Source organism: Lepus europaeus, chromosome 10 (genome assembly GCF_033115175.1).
Source record: "Lepus europaeus isolate LE1 chromosome 10, mLepTim1.pri, whole genome shotgun sequence".
NCBI lineage: Eukaryota > Metazoa > Chordata > Mammalia > Lagomorpha > Leporidae > Lepus > Lepus europaeus.
Window position 1 is genome coordinate 49537454 of NC_084836.1, and position 18351 is coordinate 49555804.

Here is an 18351-nt window from a genome sequence, read left to right on the forward strand (position 1 = left end):
AGAAAGGTTGCCTACAAAGGCTTTCTCAGGTATCGACCTGATATTATTGCTATGAAATCTCCTAGAAGGAGAGAAAAAACAATTTATAGAAAATCACATGTAGGGTAAAATGATTTAATAATTCCCCTCCATCCTATGGCAATAATAAGCTCCTTTAGTAAGCAGAGGACAAGGTAAAATTTCTCTTTGCATCTTGAACCTTATGTGCCCTAAGTGTTTTAGGGTTCCTTTTCCTCCATATCCTTGTCAGCATTTGTTTTTTGATGTTTGAAAATAATCATTCTGGGGCTGGTGCTGTGGCGTGGTGAGTAAAGTTGCTGCCTTTGATGCTGGAATCAATATGGGTGCTGATTCAATTCTTAGCTCCTCCATGCCCTATCCAGCTCCCTGCTAATGCGCCTGGGAAAGCAGCAGAAGATGGTCCAAATCCTTGGCCCCTGCACCCTCATTAGAGATCTGGAAAAAGCTCCTGGCTTTGGCCTGGCCCAGCCCCTGCCATTTGGGCCATCGAGGGAGTGAACTAGCTGATGGAAGATGGGTCTTTCTCTCTCTCTCTGTAACTGTGCCTTTCAAATAAATAAAATAAATCTTAAAAAAAGGAAAACCAAGAAAATAGCCATTCTAACTAGTGTGAGATGATAACTCATTGTGGTCTTTATTTGTATTTCACTGATGGTTAGTGATATAAGTAGTTTTTCTCCTATTTCCTGGCCTTTTCTAGCCCTTGTTTCAAACAATGTCTGTTTATGTTATTTGCCTATTTCTTAACTGGATTGTTTATTTTGTTGAATTTCTTGAGCTCCTTATATTTTTATGCCACTGGCATGCCGTGAGTTCAACTTTTCAAGATTCTATATGTGAGATCATGCAGTATTTGGCTTTCTGTGCCTGGCTTATTTCACTTAGCATAATGCCTTCCAGGTTCATCTTTGTTGCAAATGACATAATTTCTTTTTTTTTAAACTTTTATTTAATGAATATAAATTTCCAAAGTATAGCTTATGGATTACAATGGCTTCTCCCTCCCACAACTTCCCTCCCACCCACAACCCTCCCCTCTAATGCTCACTCTCCCCTTCCATTCACATCAAGATTCATTTTCAACTCTCTTTATATTCAGAAGATCAATTTAGTATATATTAAGTAAAGATTTCAACAGTTTGCACCCACATAGAAACACAAAGTGAAACATACTGTTTGAGTACTAGTTATAGCATTAAATCAAAATGTACAGCACATTAAGGACAGAGATCCCACATGAGGAGCAAGTGCACAGTGACTCCTGTTGTTGACCCAACAAATTGACACTCTAGTTTATGGCGCCAAGTAACCACCCTAGGCTGTCATCATAAGTTGCCAAGGCTATGGAAGCCTTCCAAGTTCGCTGACTCTGATCATATTTAGACAAGGTCATAAAAGACAGGGTGAGGATAGTAACCAATGATCCTAAGAGTGGCATTAACCAGGTCTGAACAATTATACAGCATTAAGTGGGGAAGAGGACCATCAGTACACACAGGTTGGGAGTAGAGCCATTGGTGGTAGAGTAGAGGTTGTGATTACAAAGGAATGAGGCCCAAGTGCGCTAGACAGGGTCTAGAACAAAGGACAGAGTCATTATTAGAGGAGCTAAGAAAGGTGCTGTCTAAGCTACAATTAAGTTTTCTGATTGAGAGGCAAATAGAACCTGATAGAAGGGGCTTGATAATAATCTGGTGGGCTTTAGGCCTTGTAAGTTCAGAGGCCCAGACCTATCTATCTCTTCGCATGGGATACATCCTAAGGGAGGTGTGAACCTCCTAGGGGAAGGCACTCTGTTGACTTTCTTTACTTAGCTGGCCTGGGAGGAGAGCTGGCCAGGTAAAGGCAGGTGGCATCTCTAACAAGAAATTTACAGTTCTGCCTGCGATGTTGCTGACCCTGCTTGCCTGTGCCCTCAGCTGCAGTGGTCACTTTGGAAGTTGGGCTGAGTGAAGGGCTTTTCAGCTTAGAGCCAATAAGATCTGTGGCTCTGACCTGGGCATCCTTCGACTCCAGGGCAGGTCCATTTCCAGTGATCCAACTCTTGGCAGAGCTGCCAGGGCTCTTCACAAGCTGACTTCTGCTGAAGCCCAGGCTTACCACATTGCAAGCCACTGCAGTGGACTGGCCTGGCAAATGACATAATTTCTTTCTTTCTTAAAGGTTGAATAATATTTCACTGGATGTGAAGAAAACATATATGCATGTATTTATGTAGGTATATACACATACACACAAATATGAATGTCCTCAAAAATTCATGAAAAATGTTTATTATCATGAAGTTTTTGAAGACCTTTTATATGCATGGATTTCAAAAATTTTTGTACTAAAATAAACTTATCTTTTAACTTCGTTTTCAGAAACTTTTTCAAATATGCTTGTGTGTGCATATGTACTTTTCTTTATCCATTTGGTTATCAGTGGGCATTTAAGTTGTTTCCATGTCTTGGAATTACAGAGAGGCAGAGGCACAGAGAGAGACAGAGAGAGAAAGAGAGAGAGAGAGAGGTGTCTTTCATCTGCTGGTTCACTCTGCAAATGGCCATGATGGCTGGAGCTGAGCCGATCTGAAGCCAGGAATCAGGAGCTTCCTCTGGGTCTCCCATGTGAGTGCAGGGGCCTAAGGACTTGGGCCATCTTCTACTGCTTTCCCATGCCATAGCAGAGAGCTGGATCAGAAGTGGAGCATCCAGGACTCGAACCAGCATCCATATGGGATGCTGGCACTGCAAGTGGCGGTTAATTGGCTACACCACAGTGCCAGCCCCTCCCAGAGGTTTTGATATGTTGTGTTTTCATTTTCATTTATTTCAAGAATTTTTGATTTCCATTTTAATTTCTTCAATGACCCATTGATCATTAAGTGGCACAATTTTAATTTTCAAGTATTTATGAGTGTTCTACTGTTCTTGTTGATTTGTTTTATTCCTTTATAGTCTGAGAAGATACATGGTATGATTTCAATCTTCTTAAGTGTGCTGAGACTTCACTTTTGACATAATATGTAGTCTATCGTAGAAAGTGTTCCATGTGCTGATGAGAAGAATGTGTATTCTGTAGCCATTGGGTGAAACGTCCTAAATAAATGTCTGTTAGGTCCATTTGCTCAATAGTATGTTTAAACTCCAATTTTTTTTTTATTGATTTTCTGTATGTATGGTCTATCCATTGATGGGAGTGGAGTATTAAAGTCACCCACTATTATTGTATTGAAGTCTATATCTCCCTCTAGGTGTAATAGTATTTGTGTATATATCTGGGTGGTCTGTTGGGTGCATATCTATTTGTGATTGTTATGTCTTCCTGTTGAATTGAACCTTTTATCAAAATATAATGTCCTTCTTTATCTTTTTTTACAGTTTTTGATTTAAAGTCTGTCTTATCTGGTATCAGTATAGCAACACCTGCTTGCTTTTGGTTTCCATTTGCCTGGTATATCTTTTTCCAACTCTTTACTTTCAGCCTGTGCATATCTTTGTGATGTGAATTTCTTGTAGGTAGCATATAGTGGGATCCTGATTTTTTATCCATTCAGCCAACCTATGTCTTTCGGTTGGTAAATTTAATCCATTTACATTCAAGGTTGGTATTAATAGACAAGAATGAAGACCTGTCATTTTGTTGATTGGGTAATGATTCTACCTGCTCTGTCAGTGAATTTGGTAGTGACATGTGTTTCATGTTTACTTCTAATGCAGAACAGCCTTCAGAATTTCTTGTAAGGCTGATCTGGTGGTGGTAAATTTGCTTAGTTTTTGCTTATCTGGAAAATACTTTATTTCTCCTTCACTTTTTTTTTTTTTTTGACAGGCAGAGTGGACAGTGAGAGAGAGAGACAGAGAGAAAGGTCTTCCTTTGCCGTTGGTTCACCCTCCAATGGCCGCCGCGGCTGGCGCACCGCGCTGATCCGATGGCAGGAGCCAGGTGCTTCTCCTGGTCTCCCATGGGGTGCAGGGCCCAAGCACTTGGGCCATCCTCCTCTGCACTCCCAGGCCACAGCAGAGAGCTGGCCTGGAAGAGGGGCAACCAGGACAGAATCGGGTGCCCCGACCAGGACTAGAACCCGGTGTGCCGGCACCGCAAGGTAGAGGATTAGCCTATTGAGCCGCAGCACCGGCCATCTCCTTCACTTTTAAAGGATAGTTTCACTGGCTATAATATTCTTGGTTGGATTTTTTTTTCTTTTAAGGTCTTTTTCTTTTAAGAGTATTTTAAGACTCTTCTGTTCACAGGTTTTCTGCAGAGACATCTGATGTTATACTGTCTTTAGGATTCTTTCCTTGTCTTTAACTTTTGGAAGTTTGATGACATGTCTTGGAGAAGAGTTTTTGGTTGAGACTGCTTGGGGTTCTTTGAATTTCTTTTATCTAGATGTCCATGTGTCTTTCAAGACCTGGGGAATTTTCAACTGTTATTTCATTTAGCAGATTCTCAGTACCTTTTCGTTTTTCTCTTCTTCTGGAATAGCTACAATATGAATATTTGGTTGTTTAATGGTGTCTGTTAGTTCACATAGACTTTCTTCATTCTTTTTAATTTTTTCTCTTTATTTTTGTCTGATTGGGTTATTTCAGAATTCTTGTGCTTGAGAACAGAAAGTCTTTTTCCACTTTGCTGTTAAAGCTCTCAATCATATTTTTTTATTTCACCGATGGAAGATTTCATCTCTATAATTTCTATTTGGTTCTTTTTAATGAGTTCTATCTCCTTAGTAATATTTTCATTCATGTCACTCATTGATTTTGAGAAATATTTATTCAGGTCTTTTGCTCATTTATTAATAAGGTTATTCATTTTTTTCCTATTAAATTGTTGAATCACTTATTACTTGTACTTTGGATATTGCAAGTATTTTCCTCCATTCTGTAGATTGTTCACTCTGTTGATTGTTTCCTTTGCTGTGTAGAAGATTTTTAGTTTGGAGCAAAGCCATTTATTTAGTTTTGATATTGTTTATATTTTTGGGGTCATGTCCAAAAAGATATTTACTCACAACAATGTCAAAAAGGTTTTTCTATGAGATTCAGGTCTTATGTTTAAGTCCTTAATCCATTTTTAGTTGATTTTTATATATGGTGGGAGATAAGGATACAATTTTATTGTTCCACATATGGATATCCAGTTTCTCCAATACCATTTATTGAAGAGAGTGTTCTTCACTCATTTAATGATCTTTTCATCTTTTTCAAAGATGAGGTACATTTTGTGTAGATTTTGTTGAAATCAAGTGTTGGGATTATACTGGTTTCTTTTATTTTCCCTCAGTATTATATAGTATCACTATTCGGGGTCTTTTGTAGTCCTATGTAAATTTTAGGATTTTTTTCTTTTTATGTTAAAAATGCAACTTAAATTTTGATAGAAATGGTGTATGGAATCTTTAGATTGCTTTGGGTAGTAGTGACATTTTCACAAAATTAATTCTTCCAACCTATGAACATGAGGCATCTTTGCATTTATTTGTGTCTTCCTTAATTTCTTTCAGCAGTGTTTACAGTTTTCATTATATAGATCTTTCACCTTCTGCTTACATTTATTCCTAGGTATTTTATTTTTCTGTTATGATATAAATAAAATTTGAAAAAATTATTTTCAAATAGTTTGTTGTTTTTAGAAACATGACTTTTTTTTTTTTAAAAAGATTTATTTATTTATTTGAAAGGTGGAGTTACAGAGAGGGAGAGGCAGAGGCAGAAGAGAGAGAAGTCTTCCATCCACTGGTTCACTCCCCAAATGGCTGCAACAGTGAGAACTGGGCAGATCCGAACCCAGGGTCTTCCACATGTGTGCAGGGGCCCAAACACTTGGGCCATCTGCCACTGCTTTCACAGGTGCATTAGCAGGGAGCTGGATCGGAAGTGGAGCAGCCAGGACTTGAACTGGTGCCCATATGGGATGGAGGCAGCAGCTTAACCCACTATACCACAGTGCCAGCCCCACATTACTGATTGTTGTATGTTGATTTTGTCTTCTATAACTCTGCTGAATTTATTTATTAGTTCTAATAGTTTTCTGGTGGAGTCTTTAAGGTTTTCTATACATAAGATCATGTCATTCACAAATAAGGACAATTCAACTTCCTGATTTTCTTTTTTGGATGCCATTTTTTTTTCTCTTGCCTCCTTACTGTGGCTGGGATTTCCAGTACTGTGTTGAATGTGAGTGGTGAGAATGGGCATCCTTAACTCATTCCTGATCTTAGAGGAAAAACTTTCAACTTTTCACTGTTGAATGTGATGTTAGTTATGGGCTTATCACATATGGTTTTTATTGTGTTGGGAGATATTCCTTCTATAGGCAGCTTGTTGAGATTTTACCTTGAAAGGATGTTCAACTTCATCAAATGCCTTTTCTGCATCTAATGAGACTGTTGTATGACTTTTATCCTTCATTCTGTTAATGTGATCAGTATTTATTGATTTATATATGTCGACACTCATCATGGTACATAATCTGTTTGATATGCTGTTGAATCCAGTTTGCTAGTATTTTGATGAGGACTTTTACTTCTCTATCTGTCAGGGATATTAGTCTGTAGTTTTGTCTTCTTTTAGTGGTCTTGTTTGGCTTTGGTATCAGCATAATGTTGGCCTTGTAGAATAACTTTAGAAGTATTCCATCCTCTTCAATTTTTTGGAAGACATTTGATAGATTTCTCCAGTGAAGCCATGAGAGCCTGTGAATTTCTTTCCTGGGAGGCTTTTGAATACTGACTCTGTCTCCTTGTTTGCTAGTAGTGTATTCAGATTTCCTATTCCTTCCTATTTCTGTCTTGATTGGTTTTTAGGAATTTATCCTTTTCTTCCTGGGTATCCAATTTGTTGATGTGTAGTTTTTCATAGTAGTCTTTATGATCCTTTGTATCTCTGAGTTATCAGCTGTGATGTTTCCTCTTTCACTTAAAATGTAATTATTTGAGTCTGGTCTCTATCAGTTTTTATAATAAAGTTTGTCAATCTTAGTTATCTTTTAAAAATACTCTAAATTTCATTGATCTTTACTGTTGTTTTCTAGTCTCTATTTTATTTATTTCTGTTCTAATTTTTATTATTTCCTTCCTCAGGATAACTTTGAACTTAGTTTGTTCTTTTAGCTCTTTGAGGTATAGACTGTTCATTTGAAATCTTTTTTTTCTGATTATAGTCATTTACTAGCATTAATTTCCCTCTTAAATTGTTTTTGCTGTACTCCATAAATTTCAGGGCATTGCTTCCATTTTCATTCACCTCAAAATATTTTTGGGTTTTCCTGATGATTTCTTCATTGATCTATTTGTTGTTCTGTAATGTGCTGTTTAATTTCCATATATTGGTAAAAATTCAATTTTCTTCTGTTCTGAGTTATGTTTGGAAATGAGATTGATATGATCTTTTAAAGATTTATTTATTTGAAAGGCAGAGTAACAGAGAGAAAGAGAGAGAGAGAGAGAGAGAGAGAGAGAGAGATCTTCCATCCTTTGGTTGATTCCCCAAATGGCTGAGCCAGGAGTACAAAACTCCTTCATGATCTCCCACATGGGTGGCAGGGGCCCAAACACTTGAGCCATCTTTTACTGCTTTCTTGGGTACATTTTCAGGGAGCTGTATGGGAAGTGGCACAGCTGGGACTGGAACCAGCATTGCAGGGGGCACGTTAGCCCACTGTGCCAGAATGCTGGCCCTGATATTGATATTATTTCAGTTATCTTAATTTTGTTAAGGCTTATTTTGTGTCTTAACATACTAACTTCTCTGGAAGATGTTCTATGAGTGCTTGAGAAAAATGTATATTCTGTTGGATGGAATGTTGTATATAACATATATTATATAATATAGTTTATATACTATATATAATACTGATGTCATAAATGTATGTATCTATCTTTCTATCTATAGACTGACATATATGCCATATATAGATCCATTTTGCCTGGAATGTTAAAGTTTGCTGTTTTCCTTTAGATTTTTTATCTTTTTTTTAATTAAACTTTTATTTAATGAATATAAATTTCTGAAGTACAGCTTATGGGTTACAATGGCTTCCCCCTCCCAAAACTTTCCTCCCACCCACAACCCTCCACTTTCCCGCTCCCTCTCCCCTTCCTATCACATCATGATTCATTTTCAATTCTGTTTATATACAAAAGATCAGTTTAGTATATATTAGGTAACGATTTCAACAGTTTGCCCCCATATAGCAACACAAAGTGAAAAAAAAAATACTGTTGGAGTACTAGTTATAGCATTAAATAAGAGTGTACAGCACATTAAAGACAGAGATCCTACATAATATTTTTTTTTAAAAATTAATTAATTTTCTATGCCATCTCCAATTTAACACCAGGGTTTTTTTTTTTTTTTCATTTCCAATTATCTTTATATACAGAAGATTGATTCAGTATATAATTAGTAAAGATCTCATCAGTTTGTACCCACGCAGAAACACAAAGTGTAAAAATACTGTTTCAGTACTAGTTATAGCATCACTACACATTAGACAACGCATTAAGGACAGATCCCACATGGGATGTAAGTACACAGTGACTTCTGTTGCTGACTTAACAATTTGACACTCCTGTTCATGGCGTCAGTAATCTCCCTAGGCTCTAGTCATGAGTTGCCAGGGCTATGGAAGCCTTTAGAGTTCGCTGACTTTGATCTTATTCCGATAGGGTCACAGTCAAAGTGGAAGTTCTCTCCTCCCTTCAGAGAAAGGTACCTCCTTCTTTGATGGCCCCGTTCTTTGCACTGGGATCTCACTAACAGAGATCTTTCATTTAGGTCTTCTTCTTTTTTTCTTTTCCATGGTATCTTGGCTTTCCATGCCTACAATACTCTCATGGGCTCTTCAGCCAGATCCGAATGCCTTAAGGGCTGATTCTGAGGCCAGAGTGTTGTTTAGGACATCTGCCATTCTATGAGTCTGCTGTGTATCCCACTTCCCATGTTGGATCTTTCTCTCCCTTTTTGATTCTATCAGTTAGTATTAGCAGACACTTGTCTTGTTTGTGTGATCCCTTTGATTCTTAGACCTATCCAAGCCATCGAATGTGAACTGAAATTGATCACTTGGACTAGTGAGATGGCATTGGTACATGCCACCTTGATGGGATTGTATTGGAATCCCCTGGCACATTTCTAACTCCATCATTTGGGGCAAGACTGATTGTGCATGTCCCAAATTGTGCATCTCCTCCCTCTCTTTTTCCACTCTGAAATTTAACAGGGATCACTTTTCAGTTAAAATTTAAACACCTAAGAATAATTGTGTGTTATTTACAGAGTTCAACCACTAGTACTAGAACAACAACAACAACAACAAATACTAAAAAGGATAAAGTATTACATTGTACATCTAGAGTCAGGACAAAAGCTGATCAGGTCATTGTTTCTTATAGTGTCCATTTCACTTCAACAGGTTTCCCCTTTGGTGCTCAGTTGTCGCCGATCAGGGAAAACAAATGATATTTGTCTCTTTGGGACTGGCTTAATTCACTCAGCATGATGTTTTCCAGATCTCTCCATCTTGTTGCAAATGACTGGGTTTCATTGTTCCTTACTGCTGTATAGTATTCTATGGAGTACATGTCCCATAATTTCTTTATCCAGTCTACTGTTGATGGGCATTTGGGTTGGTTCCAGGTCTTAGCTATTGTGAATTGAGCTGCAATAAACATTAATGTGCAGATGGCTTTTTTATTAGCCAAATTAATTTCCTTTGGGTAAATTCCAAGGAGTGGGATGGCTGGGTTGTATGGTAGGGTTATGTTCAGGTTTCTGAGGAATCTCCAGACTGACTTCCATAGTGGCTTAACCAGTTTGCATTCCCACCAACAGTGGGTTAGTGTCCCTTTTTCCCCACATCCTCTCCAGCATCTATTGTTGGTAGATTTCTGGATGTGAGCCATTCTCATCGGGGTGAGATGGAACCTCATTGTGGTTTTGATTTGCATTTCTCTGATTGCTAGTGATCTTGAACATTTTTTCATGTGTCTGTTGGCCATTTGGATTTCCTCTTTTGAAAAATGTCTATTGAGGTCCTTGGCCCATCTCTTAAGTGGGTTGTTAGTTTTGTTGTGGATTTTCTTGATTTCTTTGTAGATTCTGGTTATCAACCCTTTATCTGTAGTATAGTTTGCAAATATTTTTTCCCATTCTGTCAGTTGCCTCTTCACTTTCCTGACTGTTTCTTTTGAAGTACAGAAACTTCTCAATTTGATGCAATCCCAAATGTTAATTTTGGTTTTGACTGCCTGTACTCCTGGGGTCTTTTCCAAGAAGTCTTTGCCTGTACCTATATCTTGCAGGGTTTCTCCAATGCTCTCTAATAATTTGATGGTTTCGGGTCGTAGATTTAAGTCTTTAATCCACGTTGAGTGAATTTTTGTGTAAGGTGAAAGGTATGGGTCTTGCTTCAAGCTTCTGCATGTGGAAATCCAATTTTCCCAGCACCATTTATTGAATAGGCTGTCCTTATTCCAGGGATTAGTTTTGGATCTTTGATCAAATATAAATTGGCTGTAGATGTTTGGATTGATTTCTGGTGTTTCTATTCTGTTCCATTGGTCTATCCATCTGTTTCTGTACCAGTACCATGCCGTTTTGATAACAACTGCCCTGTAGTATGCCCTGAAATCTGGTATTGTGATGCCTCCTGCTTTGTTTTTGTTGTACAAGATTGCTTTGGCTATTCGAGGTCTTCTGTGTCTCCATATGAATTTCAGCATTATTTTTTCCAGATTTGAGAAGAATGTCTTCGGTATCTTGATTGGTATTGCGTTGAATGTATAAATTGCTTTTGGGAGAATAGACATTTTGATGATATTGATTCTTCCAGTCCATGAGCATGGAAGATTTCTCCATTTTTTGGTATCCTCTTCTATTTCTTTCTTTAAGGTTTTGTAGTTTTCATCGTAGAGATCTTTAACGTCCTTGGTTAAGTTTATTCCAAGGTATTTGATTGTTTTTGTAGCTATTGTGAATGGGATTGATCTTAGAAGTTCTTCCTCAGCCGTGGCATTGCCTGTGTATACAAAGGCTATTGATTTTTGTGCATTGATTTTATATCATGGTACTTTGCCAAACTCTTCGATGAGTTCCAGTAGTCTCTTAGAGTTCTTTGGGTCCCCTAAATAAAGAATCATATCATCTGCAAAGAGGGATAGTTTGAGTTCTTCCTTCCCAATTTGTATCCCTTTATTTTCTTTTTCTTGCCTAAAAGCTCTGGCTAAAACTTCCAGAACTATATTGAATAGCAGTGGTGAGAGTGGGCATCCCTGTCTGGTACCAGATCTCAGCGGAAATGCTTCCAACTTTTCCTCATTCAATAGGATGTTGGCCGTGGGTTTTTCATAAATTGCTTTGATTGTATTGAGGAATGTTCCTTCCATACCCAATTTGTTTAGAGTTTTCATCATGAAAGGGTGTTGTATTTTATCAAATGCTTTCTCTGGGTCTATTGAGAGAATCATATGGTTTTTCTTCTGCAGCCTGTTAATGTAGTGTATTACGTTGATTGTTTTGCGGACGTTGAGCCATCCTTGCATACCAGGGATAAATCCTCTGTGTCACATCCACTGGATCCGGAAGCGTTTCCTCTGCAGTTTTTTTCTTGAGTCTTTTCCTGAGGCTACAGTAATTCCACTTTTATGAAACTTTATTTTCCCAAACTACGGCGCACGTCCTCACTATCTGCCATCTTGGCTCCGCCCCCCAGATTTTTTATCTTGATGGTTTATTCATTGCTGAAATTTGGGTATTGACATTCCCTGCTGTTATTGTATTATTTTGACTTATTTTTGTTTTTTTTTGGACAGGCAGAGTGGACAGTGAGAGAGAGAGACAGAGAGAAAGGTCTTCCTTTTTGCCATTGGTTCACCCTCCAATGGCCACCGCGGCCGGTGCACCGTGCTGATCTGAAGGCAGGAGCCAGGTGCTTCTCCTGGTCTCCCATGGGGTGCAGGGCCCAAGCACTTGGGCCATCCTCCACTGCACTCCCTGGCCACAGCAGAGAGCTGGCCTGGAAGAGGAGCAACCGGGACAGAATCTGGCGGTCCAACAAGGACTAGAACCCGGTGTGCCGGCACCGCAAGGCGGAGGATTAGCCTATTGAGCTGCGGTGCTGGCTGTATTACTTTTTTTTTGCTTTTTGTTTTTGACAGGCAAAGTTAGAATTAGATAGCTAGAGAGAGACAGAGAGAAAGGTCTTCCTTTTCCATTGGTTCACCCCCCCCAAATGGCCACCATGGCTGGTATGCTGCTGCTGGTGCGCTGCGCCGATCTGAAGACAGGAGCCAGGTGCTTCTCTTGGTCTCCCATGCGGGTGCAGGGCCCAAGCACTTGGGCCATCCTCCACTGCCTTCCCGGGCCACAGCAGAGAGCTGGACTGGAAGAGGAGCAACTGGGACAGAATCCGGCGCCCCAACTGGAACTAGAATCTGGGGTGCCGGTGCCACAGGTGGAGGTTTAGCCTAGTGAGCCGCGGTGCCGGCCATTGTATTACTTTTTAATTTGAAAAACAAAGACTGTGAGAGAGGAGAGAGACCTCCCTTACTCTGGTTTACTCCCTAAATACCTGCAATAGCCAGAGTTGTGCAAAACCAAAGGTGGGAAGTGGGAACTCAATCTGAATCTTCTACGTGGATGCTAGAGACTCAGCTACATCTGCCGTCACTTGCTTTCATTCAGGATGTGCATTAACAGGAAGAAGCTGGAAACAGGAGTGGAGCTAGTTCATGAGGCCAGGCATTCTGGGTATGAGATGTGGGCATCCCACACAGAAGCTTTAACCACTCTATCAAATGCTCACTCCTGTTGTATTCCTTTTTATTATTCATTTAGCTCTGTTAATATTTGCTTTATTTAGGTGTTTTGAGGTTAGGTATCTGTATATGCAATTATTATATTGCCTTAGAGAACTGACCCCTTTATCATTATGTAGCGATCTTTTTTGTTTGTTTCTGGCTCCACTTTTTGACTTCAAGTCAAGCCTGGTGCAAATATAGCCACCTTTGGTTTCTTTTGCTTTCTATTTGCATAGAATATCATTTTTTCATCCCTTCATTGATAGCCCATGTGTCCTTAAATCTAACGTGAACCTGTTTCAGGCGACATATTGTTGAATCTTTTTAAAAAATTATATTCCATTACTCTGTTTTTGGAGAGTTTAATTCATTTGTGTGAACTAATTATTATTAGGTAATGATTTATTATTTTCCTATTGTTTGTTGGTTTTTGTGTATTTTGTAGTTCCTTTTTCCCCCTTCTTTGTCTTCCTTTGTGATTTGATTATTTTTAAGGTGGATGCTTTGATTGCATTCTCTTTTAGTATCTACTACAGGTTTTTCCTTGTTCACATTAGGCTAATATAAAATGTCTTATACTACTCTATTTTAAGTTGATAACAACTTGACTACGTACAAAAATTCTGCACTTGGACTTCTCTCCCCATTTTGCATTACTGATGTCATAATTCATGTAACTGAATTTCATTTATTATATATCCACTTACAAGTTACTGTGACTAGAGTAATTTCAATAGTTTTATCTTTTAACCTTTATACTATAGTTAACAGTGATTTGCAAGCCCCCATTATACTAGAGTAGTCAAATTCAGGATGCTTTTATATTATATCAGGGGTTTGCAGATCACTTTAGCTCTAGTATGAAAGTAAAGTTTGACTGTGTGAGCTGGGGAAAGGGTAATGAATGTAATGTGTAAATGTCCTTCCTACACTCTTTTCTTGTTTCTGTGCTTCAACCAGGTGCTGTAATCTCTCAGCTGGAATCCCTAGCTCTTGTGAAGGTATTTTTGTATGGGCTAATTATTCAGATTGATGCTTTTTGGAGAGGATTTGTTGGCATCACTCTGGAAAAGGCTTAATTTTTTAAATATCATATGTAAAATAGAAATAATAGTAGTTGTTAATCTAATAAATTATTGTGGAAATAAAATAGAGTGCTTCCCACAATGCCAGCTGTATATATAGGGAATTCTCAGTAACTACTGGCTATTGTTGTGAATCCACATTATTTCATCTCAGATTTCTGGTTAAGTCAGTAGGTACAGAGGCAGTTCCTGGCAGAGAGATAGGTACTTTATCAACTGAGGGTAAGAAGGGTAAAAGAATAGACATTAAAAAATAGACATTCAAATTGATTGCTGTCACATCCCTGTCTACATAAACAGAAGGTTGCATCTACATCTCTATCTTCAGGAGCAAGGTGCTTAATTCTGCCAAAATTTTGTGGCATTTGGAGTCCATGGATCCAGTGACAAATAGTAGTGTACCATGGGGGAGCATTTGGTGTGGCAGTTGTCATGGCTTGGGATTCCTATATCCCCAATTAGAGTACCTGGTTTCCGTCTTGGCTCTGCTCCCAGTTTCAGCTTCCTGTTAATTCATGACCTGGGAAACAGTGGAAGATGGTTCAAGTACCTGGGTCCCTGCCACCCACATGGGAAACTCAGGTTGAGTTCTTGGCACCTGGCTTAAGCCTGGCCTACTCTTACCTATTGTGGGTATTTGGGGAGAGAACCAGTAAATGGAAAATCCTTTTATTTTCTCCCTGTCTCCATGCCTATAAAAAGAATGAAAAGAAAAATCCAACACTGAATTAGACACAAAATGTTCTTTGGGTAGCTTCACCTTTAAGAATTTTGAAATTCCTTGGTTTTACTTAAAAAATGTTTTGCTTCCATTCTTCCTAGGAAATGTGGGAAAATGTGTAGCAATCACAATGGTGGCATCATTAAAATCATCAATTCGTCCCCCACTCCATGTTTTTTTTTTTTTCTTTAAAGATTATATCATAGAATTTAGGGAAGGGTGTGTGAATTTTAAGATCTGAACAACAGAGACAAAATATACTATTTAAAGAACAATATACTTAGGGAACAGTAGGCTCCCACCTATGTAAAGATTCTTGAGATGAGCTGTGAGCCCACTGGGCATGTCTAGGAAAGACTTGGTCTTTCTGAACTAGGAGGGTGAGAGAATGTGATAGCCTTCCTCCAGCTGGACTGGAATGGATGAGGACGATAATACGGAGGAGAGCTCTGTGGGTCCATTTGTGCTTTCTGTGACTAGTCCAGAATTTCCTTCCAGATCTTGTAGCTCTGAGACTAGGGATAGAGCAGGTAGAAAATGCTACTGCTTTGATGTTCATTCCTTATTGGTGGAGAATTCTCTACTTCTCGTGCAAATGCTGTTTGACTTAGGATGGGGTTAAGTCCTGAATATATTCACAATAGAAGATGCATTTAATACACCTAACCTACTGAACATCATAGCTTAGCAACTCAGCACTCCACAGAATGTCAGTTGTTCATCCACATGATTTCGTGACTGACTGGAGGCTAATGCTAACTGCTGCTGTTCATTATCAGCAGGCAGCAGCATACTGCTTATCACTAGCGTGGGAAAAGATCGAAATTTGAAGTATGATTGTTACTGAATGCATATCACTTTGTCACTATCATAGAGTCAAAATATTGTGGGTAGAACTTTTATAAGTTGTCTCCACATTTCCAGTCCTGTATTTATGATATTGACTCCTACTCTTCATATACCTAGAAACTCAAGTTCGATTTTGTGTCCAGTGTTATACTCTACAGATGTGGCCAAGTTTTATCTCTTTGCTGCTTCTCCCAAGAGTTTAAAATAGAATTCTAAATTCTGAATCAAGAAGTTGAATGTCCAATATGGGAGATAATTAAAAAAGTTGTATGAACATTTATAAATTGGAATATTTTATGGTTAAAAATATTAAAATTTTCTCTTGGAGGAATTGAAAGTTATAAACTGCAACTCCAATCTGCTACTATGAATAAGATGATAACCAAGGATTTTATTTTATTATTTCGTGGAGGCTATTTGGATCTGTAATGTAGGAGGCATTTCAAAGTTTAGAAGGCCTGTGAGAAGAAAATGCCAAGTATGTTGAATTGTGCACACAGTTTTTAAAGTTTTTAAACAGACTCAATGGGCGAACACAGTTCTTCAGAGCTCTAAGTGTATTTGCAATTAAGAATCTGTACTTGCCATGCACTAGTTGATTCTTTCTCTAGGGAATTTTTTTTATCTGCAAAACTTAAAATCCGGGTATTGATCTGCATGCACAGCATCCTGTTGATTTAAGCAGGGCTCCCCGAGGCTGAACAACAACAAATCCAGAGACTCAATTTACTAAGCTTGGGTTTCAGAAAACATTTAATAGTGGGCAGTTCTGGTTTTTATTGTTTTACATTTAAGTTCCTACCAAAGCAGATTGTCTTTAAATAGAGCTGTTGCCATCCAGATAATATTCAGTTACACATCCCTAAAGAAATAAAGAGTTCTGTAAAAAATCCACTCTACCTCGACCTCACATAAAATGGACCTACATTAAGCCAAAAAGGATTAGGTGGATATCATGGTAAAACAGTGATAGAATAATGATGTCAAAGATGCAAAGCATGTACACTGTTTGAAGATTTTCTAGTGGAGCCCTCAATAATCAAGGATGGAAGTGAAGAGGAATTTGGGAGTAATCTCATCTTGTCTGTTTTGGAAACTTAATAAAAGTTGGTATTAAATATTTCCGGGAAAAGAGGAGGGGAAATAGTTTGCTAAAACTATCACCTGTCATTGATTTCCTTGTTCAGAAAGGTTTTGTGTTTGGCATGCTTCCTGGAGTTTGGTCTTGAAAGAGATGAAGTCTGACCAAGCTGTAAGGATGTTAGTGCTAATGCTAATAATGATGATGTTGATGGTTAATATTTATTGAGCATATGGTAATTGGCATAGGTCCTGTGATAAGGGTGTGTATGTGTGTAATCTCATTTGATATAATATCAGTTCATAACGGTTAGGATTAATTCCTCCAGTCTAGATGGCTGCATAGTGTGAAATATACAGAAAGGTAAAAGGGTTTATTTCTTCTTCTACCACTAATTTACTGTATGGCCTCATGTAAATCTTTTTTCTGCGTCTTGGTTCCTTAATCTGTAAAATAGTATGAGGCCTACTTCATTGGGTTTTGAGAAAATTAAATAAAAGGCTGGTAGCAGAGGCAAACTATGCTGAATATAGTAACCACAATGAGATGTGCTGTTGGGTACTGGGATCAGGTCACATGAATACCTTCTGTTCTCTCAGAACTTTGGGAATGCAGGATTTCCTGGAGGACCTACCTATTATTGGAAGCTTGGGTTACAGGTGAGAGTAAGTCAGGAGGAAGTGATGGAATAGTGTTCCAAGTTGAAGGAGTAGTATGTTCCTGGGGAATTGCCTACTGCTGAATAGCTGTGAAGAGAGAGGGGGATGAGATAGAGAATGCAGCAAGTTAAGCTTTTGAAGGATTTTGCATGACTTTCCAGGGAGTTTGGACTTTCTCCTGAGGTCAGAGGGGAACCATGGAAGAGTTTAAGTGGGAGAGTGACATAATTAGAATTGATTCTTGTAACGTGCACTCTCTTTGATATTAAAGATACTATGAAGGACACTATTTCTTGATTCTACATTTGAGCAAACCCATGACCTTGACTTCTCTGGTTTTGGGCCTGTCATCATGTAAGCTAACCGATATTTGCTCCCTGCTGCTTGAATTTCTGTTATAGCCTCTTGCTCTAAATTGTACCCTTGTCTGAGATGAATGATTTGGTTCAAAGAATGGAATAGGCACATCTCTGCTCATGGACATGAATGAAACACACAAATACATTTTTTGTTCATTTGTCTTACTGTTCGAGGATTATGTCCTTAATACATTAAATGCCACTAAAATTTCATCTCAGTTGACATTCAAAGGCTGTCTTCTGTATTGCAATCATTGACTGAGATTTGGCATGTATTCTGGCAAAGCAAAGTATTTTCCAATGTTAATCTAAGTAAACAATAATAAAAAAAATTGTAGATACCTTTTCCCTTTTTTCCCCCAAACCTGAGAGTTTGTTACTTGAATGAAACATACAATGAAATCTAGCTGCATGACATATTTTTGAGGGAAGGTGTATCTGTGTTTCTTCTCAACTTGAATAGAAAATTGAATTTGTTTTTTGATCACAATCTTACATTCCCAAAAGATCACAAGAAAATCAACTTTTTTTTTTTTTTTTGACAGGCAGAGTTAGACAGTGTGTGAGAGAGAGACAGAGAGAAAGGTCTTCCTTTTCCATTGGTTCACCCCCTAAATGGTTACTACGGCCAGTGCGCTGCGCCGATCTGAAGCCAGGAGCCAGGTGCTTCCTCCTGGTCTTCCATGCGGGTGCAGGGCCCAAGCACTTGGGCCATCCTCCACTGCCTTCCTGGGCCCCAGCAGAGAGCAGGACTGGAAAAGGAGCAGCCAGGACTAGAACCTGAGGTGCCGG